This window comes from Spodoptera frugiperda, chromosome 14 (assembly GCF_023101765.2).
Source record: "Spodoptera frugiperda isolate SF20-4 chromosome 14, AGI-APGP_CSIRO_Sfru_2.0, whole genome shotgun sequence".
NCBI lineage: Eukaryota > Metazoa > Arthropoda > Insecta > Lepidoptera > Noctuidae > Spodoptera > Spodoptera frugiperda.
The window spans coordinates 3771158-3798198 of record NC_064225.1 but is presented as its reverse complement, the minus strand read 5'-3'; the positions used below and the strand labels follow the sequence as shown (position 1 = coordinate 3798198).

General features: G+C 37.2%; 1 long non-coding RNA gene and 7 other non-coding genes across 8 annotated transcripts in view; 7 read left to right on the top strand and 1 right to left on the bottom strand.

Moving 5' to 3' along the window:
• LOC126911421 (uncharacterized) overlaps positions 1-27041 on the bottom strand; it is a 369919-nt gene that overhangs the window by 326504 nt on the left and 16374 nt on the right. The window lies entirely within an intron of this gene.
• Positions 4507-4578, top strand: Trnad-guc (transfer RNA aspartic acid (anticodon GUC)). Its single transcript has one exon. It is a non-coding gene; the product is annotated as a tRNA-Asp (tRNA).
• Trnad-guc (transfer RNA aspartic acid (anticodon GUC)) lies at positions 4783-4854 on the top strand. Its single transcript has one exon. It is a non-coding gene; the product is annotated as a tRNA-Asp (tRNA).
• On the top strand, positions 17993-18064 carry Trnad-guc (transfer RNA aspartic acid (anticodon GUC)). The gene has a single exon. It is a non-coding gene; the product is annotated as a tRNA-Asp (tRNA).
• Positions 18839-18910, top strand: Trnad-guc (transfer RNA aspartic acid (anticodon GUC)). The gene has a single exon. It is a non-coding gene; the product is annotated as a tRNA-Asp (tRNA).
• Positions 19576-19647, top strand: Trnad-guc (transfer RNA aspartic acid (anticodon GUC)). The gene has a single exon. It is a non-coding gene; the product is annotated as a tRNA-Asp (tRNA).
• Trnad-guc (transfer RNA aspartic acid (anticodon GUC)) lies at positions 20409-20480 on the top strand. The gene has a single exon. It is a non-coding gene; the product is annotated as a tRNA-Asp (tRNA).
• On the top strand, positions 21494-21565 carry Trnad-guc (transfer RNA aspartic acid (anticodon GUC)). The gene has a single exon. It is a non-coding gene; the product is annotated as a tRNA-Asp (tRNA).

Below are 27041 nucleotides of genomic sequence, written 5' to 3'. Positions count from 1 at the left end.
GATTCCGTGCTACTACCGAGAAATTTTTCGAAAATCCGATAAAAGCCCAGTAATGCTTTGCCCAACACGGCAATCGCAGACCCCTTGTTCGGTAGTTGCATTTGCGACCACTCGACCAACGACCGATCGATACCATCGACCGATGGTAGAATGGATTATTGACCGCGATCGATAATTCCTACCACACCAATCGATCGATAGCCGATAGATACGAACGATCGATGGTGGAATGGAATGGTCGATGTCGATCGATAGATTCCAGTCGGAATATAATAAATCTACCGGCTGCCATCGACCGGCTCTTGCCATTTCTAGTGAGCTTTGGGTCTACGTCGCCGTCACTCTCTGGATCGGTCGACTGATGAATTAATCCGAAGCAAGATGTGAGTGAATTAATAGTGCGCTGTGAAAACTCACGCATTAGCCACGGGTTTGTTGCTATTTCACGCTTGCCCTACTTTCACGTTTTCTGCTAAGTAATAAGGACGATTTTTGTGTGGCAATTTGCGTATCTTGTGACATAGCTATGGTATTGTAGATGTTTTATCGATTGTATTGGGTGTCCTGTATTTAATTTTGGTACTAGTTCGATCTAGCCATGGGCAAAAAACTATATTGATCTTGGTTGGGCTTTGTAGGTACCTATGGTTTTTAATAGTATGTACCTACTAACCTTGACTTTAGGTATTGAATTAAATCAAAAGATACAAGAACATAAGTAAATATGCAACGTCACTTCAATAGCCTCATATTTCCATTTATCAATTTAAATAGAGCTAAAAATAAAAATATAACAAGCAAGCGCCTACAATTTTTGTCATAGCAACAAATCGTAAATCAGCGCTACTACCAATTGCTCTGACAAAACGGGCAGTGCTATAACACCACAATTATCTTTCGCGCGCCCTCAGACTAACCTAACCCACAGTATTGGCTTCGTAAATTATCGGGTTCACGCACAGATGTCCCGAATAGCCCCGAGGTCGTTTTTACGACTTAAATTGACTTTTAAGATTAAAATGCTCGCATTTTCCGAATCATATGTGGTTGTAATAAAGTTTTATGTTGGAAATATCGTTATTGGAGAAAGGTTTTTTGTTTTTAGTGATTATTTGTTCTAGCAGCTAGATTTTCTTGTAGGTTAAAGGCTTTTAACCGGTTATTTCGTGGGTTTTTATTGCCTATTACTCGTAGATAGTAGTAGGAACAACGTTATTGTTATTAGGTCTGGTATCGAAATGATTATAGGTAGCTAGGTTTTTTCAGTGGCGGTTTATAGAGTGCCCTAGAGGACCTGATAGTTGGGCACGTGCGTCATCCGGCATCCAATGAATTCTCCCGCCTTGGGTGAGGCAAGAGGAAGTGTCAGACTCTTACTGACTAAAAACCACTTAGTTCCTACTCCTAGTCGGAGCCCTGGTAACCCACTAGGCAGTCTGCAGCTCCGAATCGACGTCACTACCCTACTGGATCCCAACTGTGTTCTGATGGCTACTGATACTGAAATGACCATAGGAGTGGTTTTAGTGTGGTAAAAACTAGTCTATTTTCTCAAAACCTAAGCGCCTTTTAAAAGCTTCAGAAAAAGGTAAGTATAAAATATTTAGTACAGATTTTTATTTAAGGAACACAAGCTGAATTTTCTAGTGAATTTTAAAACGTCCAAAAATATTCCACTTTCCCCCAGTAAATTGTCGAATCCAATATCCGAACATTGGCTCCAAAGTTGGCGCAAGTTGTCACACAAAATGACCTTGTTACTTCGAGATTTGACCCAAATTGGAACCAACCAAGCGACAAAGAAAATCTACAATGACTGACACTGACAACCAATCGGTTATCGTTTTATGTCTGTGCTTCCCTTTCGACAAAAATCAATTTACAGTTCATTCAGACTGTATTCTTGTTGTCTTAAGGTTGAAATTCGTGTGTTTAGTGGCGATTATTGTTGGTCAAAGATTGCTATAGGGTCGTCCATCAAACAGCACCCTTTTAACGTCGAGTGCACACTATAAAAATGATACATGACGTCATAGATGAGTAAAGAATGAAACGCTAAGACAGACTGTGGTTCGTTTGTGTTCAATCATCGTTTGATGGGTATATCAAGATGAATGGGGTAAATGAGGAGAGTAAATATGATTTTGGTGAAGTTTAACGTATTGTTGTTGGGTTAAATCGGGAAGTTAGGACGTATGTCTGTAAGCGCCTGATAAAATTTTGTTAGCAATTATTAGCTGTTGTGTGTAACTTGCGGTTCTTTCAGAAGGGACTACTTAGGTTTTTTATAAGTCGCAAAGCGCATGTAATGCCCAAAGTGTTGCATGCGTTCATAGGCCACGGTAACCACTTACCATCAGGTGGGTTGCGAGCTTAATTGCCACAGTCGTAGTGTAAAAAAAATACTTGCGTCATACAAAAATCTTATCTCATTGTTAGTGTTTTATCATGAATCTGAATTCGCCTATAAAATACCAAACAAGTTAAGAGCAGATTAGTTATTAATAACGCCATCTATCGACCAACATACGCAAACTATCCACTAATTTAAACAATACATAAAAACCAGTTTAAACAAACCCTACCTGATGGCGTGACCAGCAAACAAAACGAACAAAACACTATAAAAACAAAACTAGTTCAATATCTCACCGGGTGTCATTAAAAACTGGTTATTGATATTACAATTAAAAATATCCAAAGAGAGAGACATCGTTAGCGAAGTATGAAAAGTTGGAGTAAGTAACTGTGGAAATTTTCTTACGAGACTTTCGAGTCGGAGACCTTGTTACAGAGAGCAGTAAGAAGTTTGTTTATACCCATAATGACCGATGCTTTAAGTTTATAATGACGAAGCAGGGCCGGATTGGGGGTTTATGGGGCCCTGGGACACTAAGCCGGTAAACCAGAAGATCGGACTCAAAATGATTGTACTGCAATACTGCCGCCGCTTTATGGTACATAATATTAGAAACACTAGAGGCGTTACACAGTGCGTTGCAACAAGAAACCTTATTGGGGTTACTTAATTTAAGGGTTGTTGGGGAATCGGTTTTATTGGGAAGATTGGAACAGTATCGTGATGCCGTCTGATCTCCGAAGGGGCAGACAGAGGTACAAATCTGTTTTCTGTAAGGTCGTGGTGTCATTCCAGGCGAGCCGGCCCATTACCCCGATGTAGCACGGGGTAACTATGCTCTGCTACATTGCAATACAATGAGCATGATATCCGGGCTCCGTGCTATTACTAAGTAATAGTACCCCAAAAATACTTTGTTGGACCCGAGAACCAACCCCGAGACCTTAAAAAAGACAGGCTACCAAGTGGCAATTTACACCACACTTCTCTAGAGTTGCAGGGGCCCATATGTGACGCTGATCAGTCTGAATAATTAAGCCCCCATATTATCAAGGGGCCCAATGTCTTCTAAAATAAGATGATCCACGATCCGTCCCTGTATCCATAGTTACGAACTTTAAGCAAGGAGTTTCCTTGCTTAACTGTCTTTAGTCTTTTGTCTTTGACAAGTATTTAGTTGACAGTAGTTGTACTTTAGATAGTTTGTATAGTCAACTACATAAAGATAAGGAAAGTTGTTTAGTTTTTCAAAGTTATTAGTTTATATTGAAAATTGAATGGGATATTAGAGTTTGGGTGTTAATTTTCTGTTTTTGAGATGAAAATTAGTTTTAAAAAGGTGTTTGAATATTATTCTAGTAAGTGTATTTAAGTGTGGGAGAGTGACCATTTGTTTAAATAGCTCAACCGGAGTGTTACCACGGAATGAGTGATTATATGACAGGTACGTTTTTTGAGGAGTGATAACGCATCCAATGTGTTTCTCCTGCTTTAGGCGAGGTAAGAGGGAGTGTCAGACTCTTACTGGAGGTTCAAATACCACCCCGTTCCTACTGCCTGATTCCTCAACAACCCTTAAATTCCTAACCCTCAAAAGGCTGGCAATGGACTTGTAACGCCTCTGGTGTTTCAGGTGTCATAGACGGCGGCGATTGCTTGCTATCAGGTGATCCGTCTGCTCATTTACCGGCTTATACCATAAAATAGTGTTTTAGGATTGAGTGATTATTTGAATACTAATCTTTAGTTTAAATAAATAAATAATAGTTATTTTTGTATTAGCTGAATTCACAAAACAGGTTTTAATCATTTAGAACCAGTTTTCAAGTAGTGATTATAAGGTTCATAATCGCACACATTAATTTCTTAGAAAAATATTGATTAAGTATCTTAAATAGTATTTTAAGCAGCTGATTAAATAAATATAAGGTAACATTCTATACAATTATTTATTAACCAATTTGTAACATCAAATGTTTATAAAATGTTATAAAAGAATATAATTAAGGTCTCAAAGCATTTAATTTTAGCTTTTGGCTTTAAAAAAGTCTCATTTTAAAATAAAAGGAACTATGACGTCATATTAAATTATATCTTGGTTTTTGTTACGTATGGTATGTACCGCTATTTCGCCAGCTAACATCAAGTCTTCGGTAGTATAGTGGTCAGTATCCCCGCCTGTCACGCGGGAGACCGGGGTTCGATTCCCCGCCGGAGAGATCCCTTTTTGTCACTTTTTATGATTTAGTTTTGTGGCAAAATGTTCAAAATGTATTATTTCTCATAGAAATTAATATTATTTTAAGAGTTTATATTTATTTGAACATTTTAACCGACTTCGGAACAGTGATGTTTTAAAATTATTTTTGATTGAAATATTCTGAAAAAAATTGGAGTTGAATATTTTACGCTCTAGTTACAAGTCTTCGGTAGTATAGTGGTAAGTATCCCCGCCTGTCACGCGGGAGACCGGGGTTCGATTCCCCGCCGGAGAGAAACTTTTTTACTTTTTTTTTAGGGTCCGATATTCGTTTGTATTAATTTATTTGATATATTTAGTATAGTATATTTATTTTATATATTTTTTATGAACGCTTACTACCATCCGTCTGCTAGTTTGCCTCCTATCCCATAAAAAAAATCGTCTTACTTTTTCATTTTCGAAGAGGTAGGCAGAAGTCAGCGTAATGAAAAATTGTATTTTAAATCCGATGTATAATGAAACAAGCCTTTTATGACTATATAAAATCACATAACAAAAAAAATAATACTTACCGGTAAGAAAAAAGAAATAGTACAGCACCAAAACACATTTTAACTTAGTTACACGTCCCAAAACATAGATGGCGTGCATTCCAAGTTTCAACATTGCAGTATGTAGCGCTTACGGGTTGAGCTAAATGGTCTCAGTCGGTAGCTATAAATCTTCCCCGCTCTGATTCACATAACGTTCCCTCTGGTATATAGCTTGTATATAACTGAGCTTGTATTTACTTGCTTGCAATGTACCTAGTACCTATGTTAGATTGTGACGGTCAGATGTAGGTAGGAAAATGGAAATGCTTGTGTTCCGTATAACTAAGGTTCTGTTTCACAAAGTCTGATTCAGTTTAGTTGAAGGACATTTTCACGTAGGTATATTCCGTAATTAAATTCGTAGCGTGGGTTTCCATTAGGTGGACCGACGATATCGGCAGAGTTGTGGGGAGCTAGTGGAAGCAGGTAGCGTGTTGTCGTTCTAAGTGCAGGACTAAGGGGAAGATCTGTGTTCAGCAGTTAACGTCTTTCGGCTGATGATGATGATGATGATGAGGTTAAAATGTGTCAATCAGAAAAATTATGGTTTTATTGTAACTGTCGTGAGACATACTAAATTAATTACTTATTTACTAGCCCTGCTAGCAAGGGTTAAAACTAGTCGATTTCCTCGTAAAACAGTTACGTGAGTAAGCCGATAACATAATTATTAATTGTAAAATTTGTCTTTAATGTACATACTGTGTACAAAGGCTAAATTCGAACAGACAAAGTAATAGTAAGCTAATGCCAATCACAAATGAAACTGTTGCAAATTCCCCGTAGTCCGAAATTTCCTATAAATCCCATCGCATTTCGGTTTCCTCTCTTCAAATCAAAACAAACATGATATAATTACGAAAACAAGTCTTACAACATTAACAATTCTCATTACTACTATTATTATTCCAGACTAGTTTTGTGTCTGTGGCTTTCCCTGTTTTGGAATTTATTATATACTAGCGACCCGCCCCAACTTCGCATGGGTGCAACGGTGATAATATATATTATGCATGTATCTATACTAATATTTTAAAGCTGAATAATTTGTTGGTTTCTTTGAACGCGCTAATCTCCAGAACTACTGGTCCGATTTGAATAATTCTTTTTGTGTTGAATAGTGCATTTATCGAGGAAGGCTATAGGCATAAAACATCACGCTATGACCAATAGGAGCCAAGCAGAGCGGGTGAAACCGCGCAGAAGTAGCTAGTTATATACATATATAAACCTTACTTTTAAATTAATCTATTTATTTAAAAATACCACATCAAAATCCGTTGCGTTGTTTTAAAGATTTAAGCATACATAAGGACATAGGGACAAAAAAGCGACTTTGTTTTGTACTATGTAGTGATATTCCTGTATAAATTTTGAGATTTAAGTAGCGTATATTACTCTTTTAAAAGTTACCTTTTCTAGATGTGACTTTTATAAATCGTTCAATTAAAAAAAACAACACATTGTTTTTATTCGATAAGTCATTGTAAGCGATCTGCACCATTCATGAACAACAACACTGAAGTAGGTACAAGACTACAAGTGCATTGCCCGCCTTTCAAAAATGTATGCACCCTTTTCGGGAAAGGTAAGATACACTCAAATCATTCCACTTTATAATATAAGTACGAATAAAGAGCTTTGATTAAATAGAAATAAATAAGTACTTATTCTTTAATACGAAATCATTTGATGATTGCAACTTGTAAGATTAAATTAATAGAGGAATTGGTACAATTCCAAAGCTGTTTCAAGAAATTACATAAAGTTCAAGGGATATCTTCTGTAATCAAGAAACTACCTATTACTGCCAAGTGGTCGCAGGTGCCATTGCTAAAGGGTATCGGGTTCGATTTTGGGTTTAAGCATTATTGGATAGGCAATTTTGTAAACTACCATGGTGTATAAAATTATAATCATATTGGAAGTAGTGAATAGTGAATGCAAAACGTTAATTTTTATCGTTTAGTAGTTTCGTAAACAATTCATAGATGTCGCTAATACGTTTTAACATGCATAAGTAGATTTTAAATGCGGGAGAGCCACGCTTCGTCACCAATGCGTTGGCTCGACCGGAGTGATACCTCAGCCTCTCAGAACACTGACGTGAAACAACGCTTGCGTTATGGTTACCCGAGGCCCAATTATCCTCTTTCGCAATCCCCGATTCCCCAACAACCCTTAACTCCTAACCCCCAAAAGGCTGACAAAACATTTGTGTTTCGGGTGTCCATAGGCGGCGGCAATTGCTTACCATCAGGTGATCAGTCTGCTCGTTTACCGGCTTATACTATAAAAAAAAAACACTGGAATGGCATTTCTTCTACATTATTTTGTTGAAAATGTATAAAATAGATAGAGATACCATTAACTTTTGAACCAGACAGTCCATTAGTGGCTTCAGTGAAAATAGGCTTTCTATTATTAGACGAAAATAATGTACTGACTTTTAGACATTTCGCTTTTTGCGACATTCCCTAAGTGGACGTCAGAATACTTTTTAGATTTTTATAATAACAGGTACTTACTTACGTAGTGTAGATAATGCTTCTAGGTATAAGTCTGATTCTGAAAGTTTTATAGGACATATTTTTGTATTGTAGAAAACTTTTCGAATAGAGTAGATGACTATAATTTTCGTCTTGTATATTATTTTCAAATATTAGACAATAGGGATGATGACGGGGTGTGAAAATTAAAAATCTATTTAGTCAAGTTCAAAATATTAGACACGTATTTTTTATTTTCTTACGGAAACAAATACTTTTGAAGATATGTCGATTTAAAATATCGCGTGACGTCAGTTCTAGGCATGTTTTATACGTAGAAATAGCCCAGATCAATTTGCACCCACTTCTAAACTTTGATTCGTTTTATCTAAATATTGTTATCTTATATGACAAAACAAAAAAATACGTGTCGAATATTTTTTCATTACCTAATTAACGGACTCAATACATTTTTAATTTACATACCCCGTCATTATCCCTATTGTGTCCCAATTATGACAATAGGTTTTTCCCTTACTACACAGGACTTATAACATAACTGGTAAAAATTTGAAAATATGAACTCCACACTAAAATACGGTTTTGGAACGATAAAAACAACAGTATGTTATACTTGTCGCTATTTTTTGTTATTTTAGAAAACAACGTAGGTATGGTAGGTGGTCACATAAATATAACATTTTGTTGCGTGGTTTTAACTAAAAAATATTGGTTGTGATAATATTTATGCAATATATATGTATGCAAAGTCTATCATTCAGCCATATTTTGTGTAGGCTTAAAAATGTGGTATGTGACAAATAATATTATGAATGCCAATGGGGTATAAAGTAGCCCTTTAAATCGGAGCTGCGGTCTACCTAGCCGGTTTACCGGGGCTCCGCCGGCTCGAAAAGCAGGAGTAGGAATAAAGTGGTTTTTAGTCAGTAAGAGCCTGACACTACCTTTCGCCTCGCTCAAAGCGGGTGAAGTCGTTGGATGATTTTTTCCCTGGCAGAAAAAGATTCCCAAACTATTGTATAAGTAGAAGTGATTCAAGGTGTCAGTCTAGGTTTGATTCTTGGGTCAAGCTACGGTTTCTTTGGTTTTGATTGCCTCGTTGCTCGAGTGGTCGTAAGTGCGACTGCCGGACATGAGGTCTTGGGTTTGATCCGTGGGTAGGGCAAAGCATAACTGGACTTTTTTCGGTTTTTCAAAAATATCTCAATAGTAGCACGGAGTCTGAAATTGTGCCCAGCATATAACATTTTTTTTTATTTCTTTATTTCTTTTAAAAAACGTTGCCCCACATTAGGATTTTCTCCTGTGTCGTGGGTGCGTTTACAAACATACAAGTTCACATGCACATGACACCCAGACCCGAAACAACAATTTGTGGATCAAACAAAGAGTTGCTCCGTGCGGGAATCGAACCCGCTACCCCGGCAGCCAGTTGCCCAGCCACCGCACCAACCGTGCAGTCAAATAGACTCACCCCCTATTACATGGGACTTATAACATAAATGGTGAGAAGTAAATGTACGTTACGTGTAGGTACCTTTGAAAATAAAAGGCGTGACGTAGCTTTTAACTGACCAAAAAATCAAAGCCAAGTAAGAATAAATGAAAATAAATCGAACATGATCCGGAATTCATACATAAACATCAATGTACGTAAGATTATTCATTGCTGCCCAGGTAAGGGCTGGTAGGGGACTCATGTTTTATTCCTGCACCTTGTTAGTCCGCCTTGTATTGGGTGCGGCGATAAATTCCATGTTTATTTCCAATTCCATTGGTCCTTATACATCTTAATTTGGGATTAAGAATGAGATTTTTTTTACTTTTTGTGTTGGTATTGGGTCAAATTCAAGTCATTTATTCCAATTAAACCATAAATAGGTACTTTTAAAATGTCGACAGATAAATAATAGTCTGAAAGTCTGTCCGTCAGTGAAGCTAGGTGCTTGTTCCAAAAACATTACTGTAAAGTAATGTTTTGTTTGATCCAGAATTCGAACTGGGACCCAACTAAACGACTGCCTCGTTGGTCCATTGGTAACAAGTGTGACTGCCGGGCAAGAGTCTCGGGTTCGATTCTCGATCCGAGTGTCAAGCAAAGTATTACTGGACTTTTTTTGGTTTTTCGCAAATTGCTTAGTGGTAGCACGGAGTCTGGAGTTTTGCTCAGTATATATAGTAATAGGCTTAGGTACCTCTTATTACATGGAACTTATAATACAAATGGTGGAAAGTGGGTGTACATTGTATAGCGGCATTACGTGCTGTAATATGCACCTCTGCCTACTTTTTCGCGGATAAAAGGCGCAATGTTAACCAAACCAAACAAGTCAGTAAAGAAATTGAAAGAAAGTAAAATGACCCCCGAAAAATGACCTAAAAACGGGGTTTCTCGCAAAACGCAGTTTTATGAACCAAACCCGTTTCCCTAGCTGATTGCTGTGCTATGTACGTTTCTATTTGAGTATCCTTCGTGCCGGTGATTGGATTACTCCTAAATCCCTGTTGGTTCGAGTGTAAAGCTTTTTCTAGCGTTGATTTGATGGTGTTGCGAGTAAGCGAAGTTCTCTTTCACTGAAATATATTTTGAAGAGTTGTCTAGATATTTAGGTAACTGGACTGAATTTTTTTTAAACGTGAGACTGGGTTTTTTTCCAGTTTCGTGAGTGCGTTTATAAACATACAAGTTCACATACACACGACACCTAGACCCGGAACAACAATTTCTGGATCACACAAAGAGTTGCCCCGTGCAGGAATCGTTGCGCGGCAGTCGGTTGCCCAGCCCCCACGTCAACCATGCAGTCATAGCTATTGTTTAGCTAAATCGTGTGATGATAACAAATAGAATACATTATTTTGCCACTATACCTGCTCTTGCCGTGGGTGCCGTTAGAGTAGATTAAGGGCACCGAAAGCAGCAGCGCTCTCTGATAAACCCGAACTTTGAACACTGCGATGTTCAAACTCCATCCCGCTTCCCAGCCTGGATATTATCCGGAGCTGCGGATTGCTTAGCGGGTTACCGGGGTTCCGGCTCGAAAAGCAGGAGTAGGAACGGGGTGGATTTTTAGTCAGTAAGAGTCTGAGACTCCCTCTGGCCTCGCCCAAGGCCGGAGACCTAATTGCATGAATTTTCCCCCTCAAAAAAAATGCCTGGATATTATAGCACACCTTCTTGTAATGTATCTGCCACGGCTTTAATGAGAGGTAGTGTTGTGTTTGAAGATTACAATAGTAATTATTGATTACGAGTATTTTTTCAATTTAAAACCTTATATACATATTATATAGAGTTAAATTAGTTTGTATATAAAATATATAATGTTTTAAAGAAACTAGTGACAATATCTCGTAGAAAATTTGCGACAAGGAAGCCTGTTAAAAGTTTAGTTCAATGTACGAATCTTGCCTTTCATATGAAGTTGTATAAGTTTGTAATGGGAATATGAGCAAGTTTGTATGCAGTGTTATCTTATACAATAGTTTATTATACTTACTACCTAATAATAGTAAGTTAATATTATGGTTTTTATCCTCGCAGAGGTTTCTACAGTTTCTTTCGAAATAGTTTGCCTCATTGGAGAAAAGGGTTTTATGTGTTGGCCAGAACTGCGCACTGCCTAGCGAATTTACCGCGGCTTCAAAACACAACGCAAGCGTTGTTTCACGTCGGTTTTCTGTGAGGGCGTGGTATAACTCCGGTCGAGCCGGCCCATTCTCTGAATTATGGTTTTATTTTTAAATTTGTTATTGTCGTTTAATGCATCCCTTAAACTAAGATCGTTAAGATTCTTTTGGGTCGTAAGTTATATCTTTATCCAGCTGAATTCAAGCTAATCTAGCAAAAATCTGGCTGGATTGAAAATGTTGTTAGATTGCAATTCCTAGTTCGCTTGTTTGTAATGGTCCCACTTTAGTAACTGTTGAAAAGTGGGTGTTACACTTTAGTTATAATATACACCTATTTTTGTCAGGAGTTAATTATATACATAAGTAATGTAATTCGACTCTACGCGTGACCAGAAGGCTGGCTATTTCTTCGGTCAGAAGATAAGCATTGCCATTCAACGTGGCAATGCGGCCAGTCTTCTGGGAACGTTCCCCAGTGACAGCGATGCGGACGAGTACTTCGACGCCTAACCACGCCTAACGCCTTTATTTTAGTTTTAAGTTAGTTTTTATTCCTTTTTTTTTTGGTATTTTTAAGTTGTAAATATTATCTGTAATTATTATGATTAAAAGTAATGTAATTTAAGACATAAGATGTGCCACCTCAAATCTTCAATGAGTATAAATCTATGCTGTACAGCACCCATTACTGCGGTGTTTGCGGGTTGTTTCAAACCACGAAGCTGCTCCTATATCAACGTCACTAAATCTTGTGTTAATTACCTCACCAGTCTCTCTACTACTATTTATTGTATAACACGCTTGTTTTAGGGTAAGCAGAGATGTAAAGGACACCGAAGTTTTGCCAAATTTCTCATGTAAATGACAATATTCATTACACTACTTTACTATGCTATATGTGCTATTGCTTCACAGGCAATTTTTTCTGATTTTAAAATCAAATCTGCCATGTCCAGCTTTATTTGGCTCTGGAATCAAATTCAAAACTCTCTCCCTAAACGATCAGGGCAAACAGATCCGTACGTTTCGCACGTCGCGTTCTGCGCGCGCCTCGAAGAGGCATCAGGCCACCACAGATGGGGCCCAGTAGGGCTGATGCCTGATCCGGAGCTGCGGACTACCTAGCGGGTTTACCGAGGCTGCGGCTCGAAAAGCAGATGTAGGAACGGGGTGGTTTTTAGTCTGTAAGAGTATGATATTCTCCCTCTTTAAATGAGGCGATTCGCTTAAAGAGGGAGAAGTCATTTGATGATTTTACCCCCTAAAAAAACCATACAAGGCATCATAGATTACAATTTTAAGTATATTAACCCAGTTAGAGCAATAGGTAAATGCAAGTACCAAATAATTTGTACAACTCCAAACTCTATTAGTTCATTTCCGCACAGTTCCGTTCCGCTTCATTGGAATATCGACCTTATGGCTGAAGCATGCAAATACTATCACAGCTGGTTTTAGTGTGCACGAATAGTTAGTGTTACATCATCACTTCTGTCGGTTATACGATTTCAACAATCAATATTTGTCTTTCATTTGCGTCGTGAAATTTGAATGCTGTTTGAATCTAATAATTTTTTATTCATACTAATATTATAAAACTGAAGAGTTCGTTTGGATAGTCCATTTATCGGTGACGGTAAGGGCCGAGCAGAGCAAGTAAAACTGCGTGGAAGAATGTTTAAGAGTAGTTTACACATGATATTTGATAGGAATCATCATAATCAGCCATAAAATTAAATGTCCTCTGCCACGACCCTCGGCATAAAAACCACGTGGTCAACAATGCACTTGTAACCATGGACCCTCTGATATCCAAGGACGGCGATTACAAGTACGTTACCGACCTTTTAGAGACCAGGAATCTGAGGTTTGTTGGGGATTCAAGTATATGTAGTATGCATATGTAAGTTAGTTATAAGAGTTTTAGTAATAACCGGGTCTTTACTGGAAAAAGTCGTGCATTCTAGCAACTTATTTCCCACGTTCCAAACTTCACAAGGATTGAGGAGATAGGGGAGGGGGCTAATTGGATCTCCGTTAACCTCACTCACAGAACGAAACACAACGCAAGCGTTGTTTCACGTCGGTTTTCTGTGAGGCCGTGGTACCACTCTGGTCGAGTCGGCCCATTCCTACTGAAGCTTGGCTTTCCCACACTATATGCTTTTAACAACTACATTTTACATTACATTAACAGCCTATAAGTTGCTGAACAAATGCCTCTTCTCACACGAAGAAGGTTTGAGCATTAATCACAACGCTTGCTCAATGCGAATTGGCGATTTAAACTTATAATTAGAAATTATAAGTCCAGGTTTCCTTACGATGTTTTCCTTCACCGTTTGTCAGTGGTTTCTAATGCCCGGTTTACATTATTCCAGTCCAGCGATCCAGTCCAGTTCTGGATTACTTACTGGACTGGATCTGTACGTCTACATTATTCCAGTTATTTAGAAGCCGTTGAAGTGTGAACACTACAGTGACAATGATTTCAAGAAGAGATCAGTTTCGAAAATGTTTTCAACGTGCTCAATCACTCTTGCTACAAGAAGTTATTAATGAGGTTGATAAGGAACTAAAAAAAAAGGAACACAACAATTTGCGGAAGACTGCCTCGTTATCAGAGTGGTTGTAAGTGCCTGGCAAGGGGTCTCAGGTTCGATACCCGGGTCGGGCCAAGTATTACTGCGCTTTTTTCGGGTTTTCGAAAATAATTTAATTATTAGCACGGTGACTGGAAATGTGCCCAGTATATGGCAATAGGCTCACCACCTATATTGTCCTTCTTCTGTGTATAGAGACAAACTTTATAAGTTTCGTCTTCAGATAACTTCTTCACCATTGTTAAATCCTTTTTCTTCGCAAAAAAAGTCCGCAAAAACAACCAACACGTGTGTACTTCGTCAGCACTGGAATGGCACTGGATTGGCCGTCTACATTATTCCAGTTGCACTGGATTGATCGCACTGGACCGAAAAGTAGACCGCGAATCCAGTTACTGGACTGGAATGCTTACTGGATTCAGTTCATTCCAGTGCCGGTTTACATTTTTCCAGTAAGCAATCCAGTACTGGACTGGATCGCTGGACTGGAATAATGTAAACCGGGCATAAATCTATAATATAAAAATAAGTCGGGTTTTCCTTCCTGACGCTATAACTCCAGAACGCACGAACCGATTTCCACGGTTTTGCATTCGTTGAAAAGGTCTCAGGCTCCGTGAGGTTTATACAAAAAATAATCAAGAGAAAAGCCCTTCTGGTAGCGAAACGGAATTCGCTGGGGTTTGCTAGTAATCTTATAACAACTACATTGCCAAATTATAGCAAGTTCGTATATGAAATTGTCATGTTGTAATCAAATACACTAGAGACTGGATATTTGTCGAGAATATTCTGCGTTAGTACTAATGACTACGTGTCTCTACACACACAACTGTAGATGCTGTAGGTAAATAGAGAGGTAAGGATTTATATTATATTATAGTGCTAGGTGGATACTATTACATAGTGCTATACATCGGTTGTGCTAGATTTTAGATGTGGTTGCGAATGATTAATATATTTGTAATCTGAGATTTTGTCTTTGAAGGATAATGTTGACTAGATAAAGGATCGATCGGTTTGGTGTCATGAAGTTTGAAAAGGTCATTGTTTTACTACAATGATAGTAGTCCAAGACAGTCCACAATGGATTGAGACAGTCCACCATTCACAGACAGACATGACTCTGGGCCTCCTCTAGCCTTTACATTAAAATGGTTTGTTACTATCTCCACACTTTTTTTTGAGAGAGGATAGTCTTGACTTCTCCGTCTTGGGTGAGGCGAGAGGGAGTGTCAGACTCTCACTGACTAAATACCACGCTGTTCCTACTCCTGCTCTTGGAGCCGGAGCCCCGGTAACAAGTTAGGTCTTTCACAGCTCCGTATAATCATCTCCGCACTTGGCAGACTGAACTGAGCCGACCTCATCTAGATTTTTTTATATAATTATTTTTGACGCGAAAAATCTCTTTTGTAGCCTATTTTCAAAAATAAATTCATTTCATTCATTTCATTGTTTAAACATTTTATAGGTTCAGATTTATAAGAAAAATCTGCTAATCGATGTCTGTTTATGATAATTTTTTAATAGCTTCTTACAACACCCACAAGAAGACTAACCCCCGAATACTGAAATGCTACTCAATTTTAAGTTGTACTTAAATATCGTGCTATCTCTGTCATTTTATAAAGAATTTATAGTGACAGAACTATTTTTAAAAGCGACTTAAATTGAACGGCAATTGAATATTTGGACATAAGATTGGCAACAAATGTTATTCTAGTCATCAAAACAATAGCAACCATATATTTCCAGACCGTACAAGAATCACAGTGAAACCCAATCTCCTAACAGCGTTAGTAATTAAGCAGGATACCTAACTACCTACACATAGCTATGTTAAGTTCATTTTCTTAAAACGCCCCAGTTCAGGTTAAGCCGTACGATTCGCAAAGTAAGCACCCTTGGATCCTCTCGCCTTAACAAATTGAATGAGGGCTACCGATGGTAGTACTATTTGATCTCGAATATATGGGAGACTTAAACCCGAGATTTTAACAATCATTTGATGGTTTGATAGGCCATGAAACCTTCAAGAAAAGAGCGTATTTCTTTTTAAAAGGCTGGCAACGTACCCGCGACTTCTCTGATGTTGCGGGTGTTAATGGGCGGCGGCAATTGCTTAGGTAAAACGAAAAACGTAAACGACTAAGGCCTAAAATTCACATGCTTGGAAGTAAAATATTATAGTTTTATTCACTTGTTGTCTACACGTGAATAATCGTTTGTTTAAATAATTGTACTACCGGTTAGTCATTTTTAAATGTTTTTTTTAGTTACGTGCACATCTAAAATTAGAAAAAACTATATTCTTAGTATATAGGATATATTATGGATAAAAACTGCAACAATTGCAGTACGTTATTCCCACTAAAACTCGAGAATAGCTGGACTGATTTGGCTAATGTTGATCTTGAATTATTTGTGGAAGTCCAAAATGTTTGAGGCGGCGCGAAGTTTGCCGGAGCTAGTTTCAAACAATTTTTTGCTGAAACTAAGCATAAAAAAATCTTTTTTTATTGTTCTGCTCAGTTTGTGTTACTGAATGAAAGCGGTAACAATTTGTTAACAATGTTTATACTTGACATTGAACCCATTGTAATTGACAAGAGAGTCTCTTTGTTATTGAGAATGGGCCTATTACCAAACACCAGTCATTATTTTCATTTCCATTATATTACTCCGAAATTAACTGCACGGTTGGTAACTAAGCAACTGGCTGCCGTGCAACGTGTAGAGGGTACGATAGCCTCACGGAGCAACTCTTTTTGTGAACCACAAATTGTTCTTTTTTTATGGTATAAGTTGGTAAACGAGCAGTCGGATCACCTGATGGTAAGCAATAGCCGCCGCCCATGGACACCTGAAACACCAGAGGTGTGTACAAGTGCATTGCCGGCCTTTTGGGGTTAGGAATTTAAGGGTTGTTGAGGAATCGGGGATTGGGAAGATGGCGAATTGGAGTAATTGGGCTTCTGGTATGTTATTTCGGGTGCTGCGTGTCATGTATTGTGTTTGTGAATTTGTATGTTTGTAAACGCACCCACGACACAGGAGAACATCCTAATGTGGAGCATAGTTTAAAAGTACTCATAAGAATCAAAGAGAGAGAGATTAATAGAGATTTTTGCACCATTAAATTAATGTTTTCGCCATCGACTTATAAGTGTGAGTTCGAGTTCCGATAGTAATTTAACGTAAATGTTTCACATTAATTAGCCGATGTTCCTCGTTCCCTTTTAATCTATTGGCTTTTGACGGATTTTTACTATTCCTTCATCCCTTTTACTTTCATCACAAAGAAAAATATCTTAAATGGATTACTTCGGGGAAGTTTAAAAGGGAAAATTGGGTTATTATTGTATAGAAATACGATCAAAGAATTTGTACAAAAGAAAAACAAAATATATAGAAGGTAGCTTATGAAGTTATACCGTTCTTACAATACCTTTGTTTAATTTTCAACTTTATCACAAAGGTGTAGTGTTGAGATTCTATTGATGAAGATAGGGTAGCTTGACGTGCGTATTATGTTCATTGTGTTTGTATTCATTGTATATGTTTTATTTTAGCGGTTGTTTTGTTAAGAAAAATAACAAAGAATTTTGTTTGTATTGATCTGTAAATATTTGGTCTAAAGAGTGTTTACTTGATGGGAATACTAATTCTAAATGCTTTTTATATGTTTCACCGGAGAAAGTCTTACTTAATCCAACATAATACGGTGCTTCTCCACCAGAGATGTGCTATGCTACGTGGCTGTGGATGCGTTTGGCTTCCACCAATCATATTCATTGGTACACATAGCTTAGCACTGGTGGAAACGGACTCAGCTAAGCTATAGTTTCATACGGAAAAACGGCGTACTCTGGATGAGTGCTATGTGTAGCTTCCCTACTATCGATACTTCATATATTCGGGCTACGCATCTTCCTTGCACAGCTACTTTGCGGCGGCGCATCTTCATAGCACATCTTACTCGCACAGCTACATGGAAACGATCACATAGTTTCACAACTTAGCTATTACATCTATTTTATACGCACAGTTTACAAGTGCGAACGAAAATTTGGCGTGGTGTAAGCATGTCTTCGGTAGTATAGTGGTCAGTATCCCCGCCTGTCACGCGGGAGACCGGGGTTCGATTCCCCGCCGGAGAGATCTCTTTTTGTCACTTTATAAAAATAAGTTTAATTTTTTTTTCAAATTTTTATGTTAAAATTAACATGTAGGTAGTACATTAAAAAACTTTTTAGGCGCTTTTATATAGAGATGGGTGATTTTTAGGATAAACACTCAAAATTGATAAATTCTGGATGTTTATCATTTTTTTGTCCATTTTGAGTATTTATCTGGAAAATCCCTGTGAAATCTATATTTCATTCTAAGTACCTATCTAAATAGCTATGTACTAACATCAGGGTCGAATAGTGTCTACTGACTATCTACCGGGTTACCGGGACTCCGGCTCGAAAAGCAAGTGTAGGAACGGGGTGGTTTTTAGTCAGTAAGACTCTGACACTACCATTGCATACTAGTCATTGGATGATTTATCCCCCTTAAAAAAACACTCTAACTGACTAAAAACCACCCCGTTCCTGCTTTTCAAGCCGGAGCTCTAGTAACCTGCCAGGTAGTCCGCAGCTCCAGATTAGGAGGATCACAGTACAGTCACAATGGATTATCAAATAGAATTTATATAGATGTATTTATTTGTGAAATCGAATATTTATAATGTTAATCGTAACTACTTACGTAGGTGAAATACCCAATTAATGAATTATCTTTATTTATTCAGCCGTTTTCGAGAATTAAGCTGATAATAAACCTTTCAGCCTTATATATTCCATAGATACATTAGATAATGTATAAGAAATATTTACTTGTTATTCAGTTTCTTATTGATAACCCTTATTTCGCTAATGTTAAGCAAGTCTTCGGTAGTATAGTGGTAAGTATCCCCGCCTGTCACGCGGGAGACCGGGGTTCGATTCCCCGCCGGAGAGATTTTTGTATTTTTTTTCTACAATGTATCCTAGGATTTCTTTTCAAAACTTATGTTGCATGGTTGTTGTTAATTAAACAATACTTATCTTTTTTCTTTTGTAGGTTTTGTTTAAAAGCGTTTTGTCAGTTTTTACTCATAAACACCAGACGCGTTACAAGTTGCTGGCCTATTAGGGGTTAGGAATTTAAGGGTTGTTGGGGAATCAGGGGATTGGGCCTCCCATAACCTCACTCACACAACAAAACACAACGCAAGCAGTTGTTTCAGGTCGGGTTTCTGTGAGGTCGTGGTATCACTCCAGTCGGGCCGACCCATTGCAGCATGGCTCTCCTACACTAATACGTACGTACGTAAGTCACATACTTGGTGTAAGTATTATGGTATTTTACTAATAACGACAAAAAATATTCAACAAATTGTACACCATTAAAATATGTCCAGTCATTCTTCAGTTATAAAAAGGATGATAAAAGAGAACATAGTTTCATTGTTATACAAGAAAAAAAAACAATGAACTACCCTTATCTCTTTCGGTAAGGACTTTCAACCTTATACCATGGCATTAAAGTTTATATTTAAATAAAGAATTTATATGCTTTGTAGTATGTACAATTACACCTTGTAGTTTCTAGAAGATCAAACATTTCACTTCATGAAAACAAGTCTTCGGTAGTATAGTGGTAAGTATCCCCGCCTGTCACGCGGGAGACCGGGGTTCGATTCCCCGCCGGAGAGACCCCTTTTTTGTAACTTTGACATTACTTTTCAAAAAGTTTTTTTTTTTCATAAGTTTTTTATAATTTTGGTATTTTACTAATCACGACGGAAACATTCAATGAATTGAATACTATAAAAATATGTTCACTCATTCTTCAGTTAGAAAAATAAATGTTGTAAGACAAGAAGGTTTCATTTTATATTAGTTACTAGCAAACCCGGCGAATTCCGTTTCGCCACCAATGAGTTTTCACTATCCTGCTTTTCTCTTGAAAATTTCTTGAATTTTCTATATTATATTGCTATAAACCTCACGGAGCCTGAGACCTTTCCAACGAATGCAAAACTGTGGAAATGGGTTCGTGCGTTCTGGAGTTATAGCGTCAGGGAGGAAAACCCGACTTAATTTTATATTATAGACTAACGACCCGCCCCAGCTTCACATGGGTGCAATGGTGATATGTTATGCATGTATTATACATATAAAACTTCCTCTTGAATCATTCTATCTATTTAAAAAAAACGCATCAAAATCCGTTGCGTAGTTTTAAAGATTTAAGCATGCAAAGGGAAATAGGGACAGAGAAAGCGACTTTGTTTTATACTATTCTATCACTAAGAAAAAAAAATTGAGCTACCCTTATCTCTCGGTAATAGACTTTCAACCTTATACCATTGTGTTAAAGTTGATAATTGATTTTCGTACTTCATGGTAATTTAATGTTAAACCATCTGTACTATATTACAATAGAACTCATATTTTGCTTCTAAAGATCAAGTCTTCGGTAGTATAGTGGTCAGTATCCCCGCCTGTCACGCGGGAGACCGGGGTTCGATTCCCCGCCGGAGAGAAACTTTTTTGTCACTTTTTTATGTATTTGGTACTTGCTTATTTATTTTTCTTCTTAAATTATTTATTCACTTGGATACTATAACCAATTTTATAACTGCAGAAGACTGCCCAGTAGGTGCGTTGGTTGGGCAACCGGCTGCTACGCAACGTGTAGCAGGCTTAGTGGGCTCGATTCCCGCACAGAGCAAGTCTTTGTGTGATCTACAAATTGTTGTTTCGGGTTTAGGTGTCATTTGTATGTGAACTTGTATGTTTGTTAATGTACTCACGACACAGGATTTTCTCCTGTTCCAACGTTGAAAAATAAAATTAATAGGTTATTTCACGAATAACAATTGATTAAAAAATATATAATTGAAAATTGCCTTTTTAAGGCATTGCTAGGCATAGGCTATCGGATGTGTTCGTTTTTTGTGTGAATTAATTATTTAATAACTTTTTATAATCTGTTTAAATCATCTGCTTATTTGCACAATAAAAAAATCACCTTCATCTACAAAATAAATAATTCACTCACCCACGGTAAGTGTAGAGTTGCTGTCAAAATGTTCCACACCATTCTGCTCTCATTACATAATTAAAAAAACTAGTGGTCGCGTAGTGGTTGAAATTCAACCATATACAATACCACTTAACATACGCTCAAGGATAATTTTTATTTAACTCAAACTCAAACAAACTCTTTTATAAAACTCTATTCATATGAGACGTCAATATCATCGCAATGTCTATCGATTTTGACGTTTTGTTAAATACGATCAGATACTATGCATGTGTGTGTAATGTTTTATTTATTGATTTAATGTACTTTATAAGCATTATTTTTGAAAAATATTAGCGTTCCGCACTTCTCCTACACATAAAATATAAGTGTACCAAATTTTATGCTCCTACGTCCGCGCAATTTTCGTAAAAAGCGGTCCAAAGTTTTTGCATCACGTATTAATATATAGATGTACTAAGGATTTCAAAAGAAAAATTAAGTTTGATATTTCGCCGTTGTCACACAAGTCTTCGGTAGTATAGTGGTAAGTATCCCCGCCTGTCACGCGGGAGACCGGGGTTCGATTCCCCGCCGGAGAGAAACTTTTTGAACCTTCACCAGAGTTTTATTTGGAATTTTATATATTTTTTTCTTTTTTTTTTTCTTAAAGAATATTGTTTTGTACTTATATCAGTTCAAAATGGTTCTTCAATTTTAACAATGGTACCTAATTTGTTTTGATTTTTCTTAAAAGGCTTAAGAGGTTCGAGGTTGACGCTGACGTTGTAAAATATATCATACGACATACGATTTGAAGTTCAAATTTGAATGACAATTGGCAGCTGACTTGGAGCGGCATTTGTTATAATAGCTGATGTAAAATATACCATACGACATACGTTTTGAAGTTCAAATTTGAATGACAATTTAATTGCTGTATCCTTTATAATTGTACCCACTCAACCAACAGTCTCATTAAACCTTATACAATTAAATAGAAAATGTAATTTCATTGAGAGAATGCCGATTAATCATTATTATTAATTCCTTAAGGAATTAAACCCTGAGATTCCTAATCTTGCTAATTATTTTCCAAATCAAAAGCCTTTCGTTTTCGTTCGAAGTTTCGCCTCAATTTGAAGACTTTAAGGTTAAATCGTTGAGTTAAGACTTTGTCTGTTTTACGCGGACATTTTATTACACAAATTGAAAAAAAAGTTTCAATTGCGACTGTACCGTTGGTGCGGTGGTTAGGCGACTGGCTGCCGCGCAAAGTGTAGCGGGCTCGATTCCCGCACGGAGCAACTCTTTGTGTGATCCATAAACTGTTGTTTCGCGTCTGGGCGTCATGTGTATGTGAAAATTTATGTTTCCCATGACACAGAAGAAAATCACAGTGTGGGACAAAGTTGGGTTTAAAAAAAAACTTGGGTTTTCATACATTTGTTACTTAGGTATAGATACTTCGCGGTCGATATACATATATGTAGAAGGGTTTGCCTTATTCAGTTGCCCGGTTTTTATCTAATGTGAAGTCCCAATCGACTCTTACGACACCCGTAGAAAATATAGGCGTTGTTACAAAATGTATTCTAGTTTGCATCACCACATGGTGTAATATCTAGGCTTATATTCGTACAATCATATAGACTGGTCAAACAAATTTCCTGGCCCTGATCACGCAATTAACAAGGTTTGGCAAGCGATTCGATGACCAATATGACCATAGTATGACGTCATTAGTTACTGAGCCAATGTTATTAGCTGTTCTAGCTAATGGACATACTTTTTCAAAGATTTTGAACCAATATTTGTATTAGTCACCATGACCTGAACCAATGTCGGACGTGAGAAGTCACCGTTACCGACCAGATCCCTAAAAACACAGCGGTGCTCAGCCCATGCGGGGCACACTATCGTATGCTCCTCCCTGTCCCTCGGGTGATTATTTTTCAGACCTAGGAGAAGATTTTAGGGATATTACCTGACTTAAAAACCTGGAAAAGTAAAATGAAGGCGATATACTTTAAAAGATAAACAAAGATTTTTTTTTGTCTAGAAGCATAATTTCTAATTGTAGAGATTGTAAGAAAACATTTTTTTGAAAAGAGTAACGATGAAATTTCTTGCTCGTTCTTCTCCATTCGAAGCTACACTTTGGAACGAGCACTTAGCTTTACTGACGGACAATTCAATTTGACGTTTCAAAAGTGCCTAATTTAGAATTAGGTAATTTAAATAAATGCTTTGACTTTGAAAAAGTTTTCTTTCTTTCTTTCACATAATATATTTTTTTTCACTACAACTCAACACCACATCTCATTAATAATATCAACAAAACAGTTTGCATTGTACTGCGGTCCGTCTGTTAACTGGCCAGAATGTGTTTTGGCAATGATTGCAGCCACAACGAGATACGCATGGTTAACTGTTTCATTATAACCGCATTTAGAGTCAATATTACAAGTTTGAATTATTTGTTGTGTTGCCTTGTTTTCATGTAAATGTAAAGTTATTATGACTTATAAGTTAAATTATGACAAATGGTTGTTTGTAAGAAGTTTCGTTTGTTGTTTTATGACTGCGTTTTGTCCGTTTGCGTTGTGTTTGTGAGGTTACCGCTGGCCCAATTACCCATTTTCCTAATCTTCCCATTTCCCCAGCAAATCTTACCCCTAAAAGGAATCAAAAGGGCTCGACCGGAGTGATACCACGACTTCACTGAAAACCGACGTGAAACAATGTTTGCGTTGTCTGAGTGAGGTTACCGGAGGCCCAATTAGTCCCCTTTCCAATCTTCCTATTACCCAACAAACCTTACCCCCAAAAGCCCTGCAACGCACTTGTAATTCTCCATACCTCTGGTGTTTCAGGTGTCCGGAGTCTGGTGTTTGGTTTTTTAAAACCAAAAATCGGAATCCAACACACAAATACGCGTAAAACAAAAACCAGTTTAACGAATCATTGAATTTGTTAATAAGAAGAAATAATAATAATTTTCGAAAAACATTTAAGTAACTCATATTCTTCGAAATAAAGTTTCGCAGTTTGCGAAATAGCTGAAGGAATTTAATTCGCAACTCTTCATTGTTAGGTTCAACAGTAATAATTACTTGGCACCCTAAGGCATATTTTTGAATGGGTCCCTTTCATTGGCTCTCTAGGTTAAAACAAAAGGTACCTAGTTTTTATTTGTTCTCCTCTTAATTAGGAATAGAATAGACTTTATACTGTTGTCGTTTTTGTTAATTAAAACTATAATAAGGTGGTATTTTTTAGAGGATTCTCCGGGATTGTCAATATGGATGATAACGGGGTATTAAAATTAAAAATATATTTAGTCCGTCATTTAGGTAATGAAAAAATATTAGACACGTATTTTTTATTTAGCCATTTAGGATAACAATATAATACTTAGATAAAACAATATTTTCCTTAATTAATTTGTCAGCGGTGTCTAAATAATCTTAGAAAATACATACAAATAATCGTAACTCGCAAAAAGTCACATTAGTAATTTACCGTTGCTACGTTTCGAACCAGCACTTTCATGTTAGAGAAGCAGGCGTCTTAAACCTCCGAGACATCACTCACTAACAAACACGTAAAATAATATTACCACCAAAACATTATTCATAGGTATTCACCCTACATAGCTTATGAGCAATACAATATACATAGCTGACCCTACATAGCCTACGAGCCTACATTACTACCTACCCCCTAAATGATATTGCGCGGCGCGTGGCGGTCTCTCGCTATCAATTACGACTAGTCATGCAGACCACATGAATATGGAAACGACACTCAGTGAATTCGGTCATTAGTCTACTGCTGTGAGTCGCGGTAATGGTGCTGCGTTTGATACTAAAGTTTTTTAGATTTTTTTAACACGTTGCTCCGCATTAGGATTTTCTTCTGTGTCGTGGGTGCGTATACAAACATACAAGTTCACATACACCTGACACCCAGACCCGAAACAACAATTTATAGATCGCACAAAGAGTTGCTCCGTGCGGGAATCGAACCCGCTACACGTTGCACGGCAGCCGGATGCCCAGCCACTGCACCAACCGTGCAGTCAATTGAAAGAAAATTATGTACATGTGGAGAATGGCTATTGTTCCTAATTACGATACACTGCTATTTATTGGATTGGCTGTAGTCGTAAGTAATGAGCAAAGATATTTTTTTTATTTTTCTAACAATTAAAAATATCACGCATATACTTACCTGTCTATTTTACTATGATAGTAATAACCCCCTCCAAGAAATAACACCTTGTATATCCAAGAAAAAAAAACATAATTAAATAAACCGTAAGCAACGAGAATGTTTCTAAAGTGCTTTGCTTACGGTACGCCCCTGAGAGTAAATTTACTGTCTTTTTTATAAAAAAAAACACGTTCTTAATTGTTTCAAAATTACCTTTGTAACGACGGAAAGTTCTTGACTAAGTATCTGAAGCTCGTTTTGTTTTTGCAAATCGTTAGAGTCTATTTTATTTTGTTTTTGTATTTAGGTACAAGATAAGATAATGTTTGCTTAGTCTAAATTGACAATAAAGAGTGCTTTTCCACTAAAGACATGCTATGTAGCTATGCTACGAATTTTATTATAACTTTCGTGAGACATACTAAATTAATTATTATGTTACCAGCTTACTCGCGTAACTATTTGACAAGGAACTCGACTAGTTTTCAAGCCATGCTAGAGGCTCATATTCATGAGCAGCATTCCGCGACAATAGCCGCGTCATGTGTACAAGCGACAAACCGATAACATAGTAATTAATGCTACGAAAGCTGTAACTATGTGACTGTTTCTACTGATACTAAGCTATGTAGCTGGGCTACCAAGATATGTCGCTGTGCGAGGTAGATGCTGTATCGAAAGTAGGGAATTAGAAGTTAGGGGTTGTCGATTGCATACATCTGTAGCACGCATTTTTCCATTTAAAAACATAGCTTAGCTGAGTCCGTTTCCACCAGTGTGTACCTTCTTATTTTCTTACGGAAACAAATACTTTCGAAGATATATATATTTGAAATATTGCGTGACATCATTTCTAGGTACATTTTATACGTAGAAATGACGTATTTGCTCCCACTTCTAAACTTTAATGTGTTTCATCTAAGTATTGTTATTTTATATGACAAAGACAAAATAAAAAAAATACGTGTCTAATATTTTTTCATTACCTAACTGACGGACTGAATAGACTTTTATTTGTCATACCCCGTCACCATCCCTATTAATAATAAACGATGACGTATCAAATACTTAGACATTAATGGAAGTTTCTAGTTGCTGTTAATTAGTGTCAAAACTAGATCATCTGTTGCATTTATAATTACCCACACTGGTGAACTAGTGGTAAAGTTTTACGAACATACTGACTGACTTTTCTATTAGATATACTTACATTTGTATCTATACTTATAATATGTAAAGTTGAAGAGGATTTTTGGTTGTTTGTTTGTTTGAATGCCTTTGGAAATACTGGTTCGATTTGATTTTTGTTTTGTTTTGGTTAGTGTATTTATTGAGAAAAGCTATTGCTAAGCAAATGCGCTATGTCTAGTAGGAGTTAAGCAGAGTGGGTGAAACAGCGTGAAAGTACCTAGTAGATAATGATAAACTAAACTTTATTTTTACATTTGATGGGTCAACCTTTGGCCGCTATCTCGCCTGGTAAGTGATGATGCGGCCTACGATGGAGCACGTCTACTCATAATATAAGCAATCTATTCCCTCGGGCCTTGAAGACACCCAGGAACTATTTGCGAAAATGCAGTCTTTAGACATTACATTTATTAACAGCTACAGTGATTAGATAAACAAATCTTTAGGTTACATCAGTACCATCTGGTGAGCAGAAAAACATTATTCCTCATAATGTTCTGAAGGGTTAGTATAAGTTTGCTTTACGTTTAGTGTAATCAAAACGATAGCGCGTTCAGCGCTCTGATTGGTTGCATTATTCTAGCCGGCCAATCAGAGCGACGAACGCGCTCTCGTTTCGATTTCTTTAAACGTAAAGCACACTTGTACTAAGGGTACTGTGTCACCACC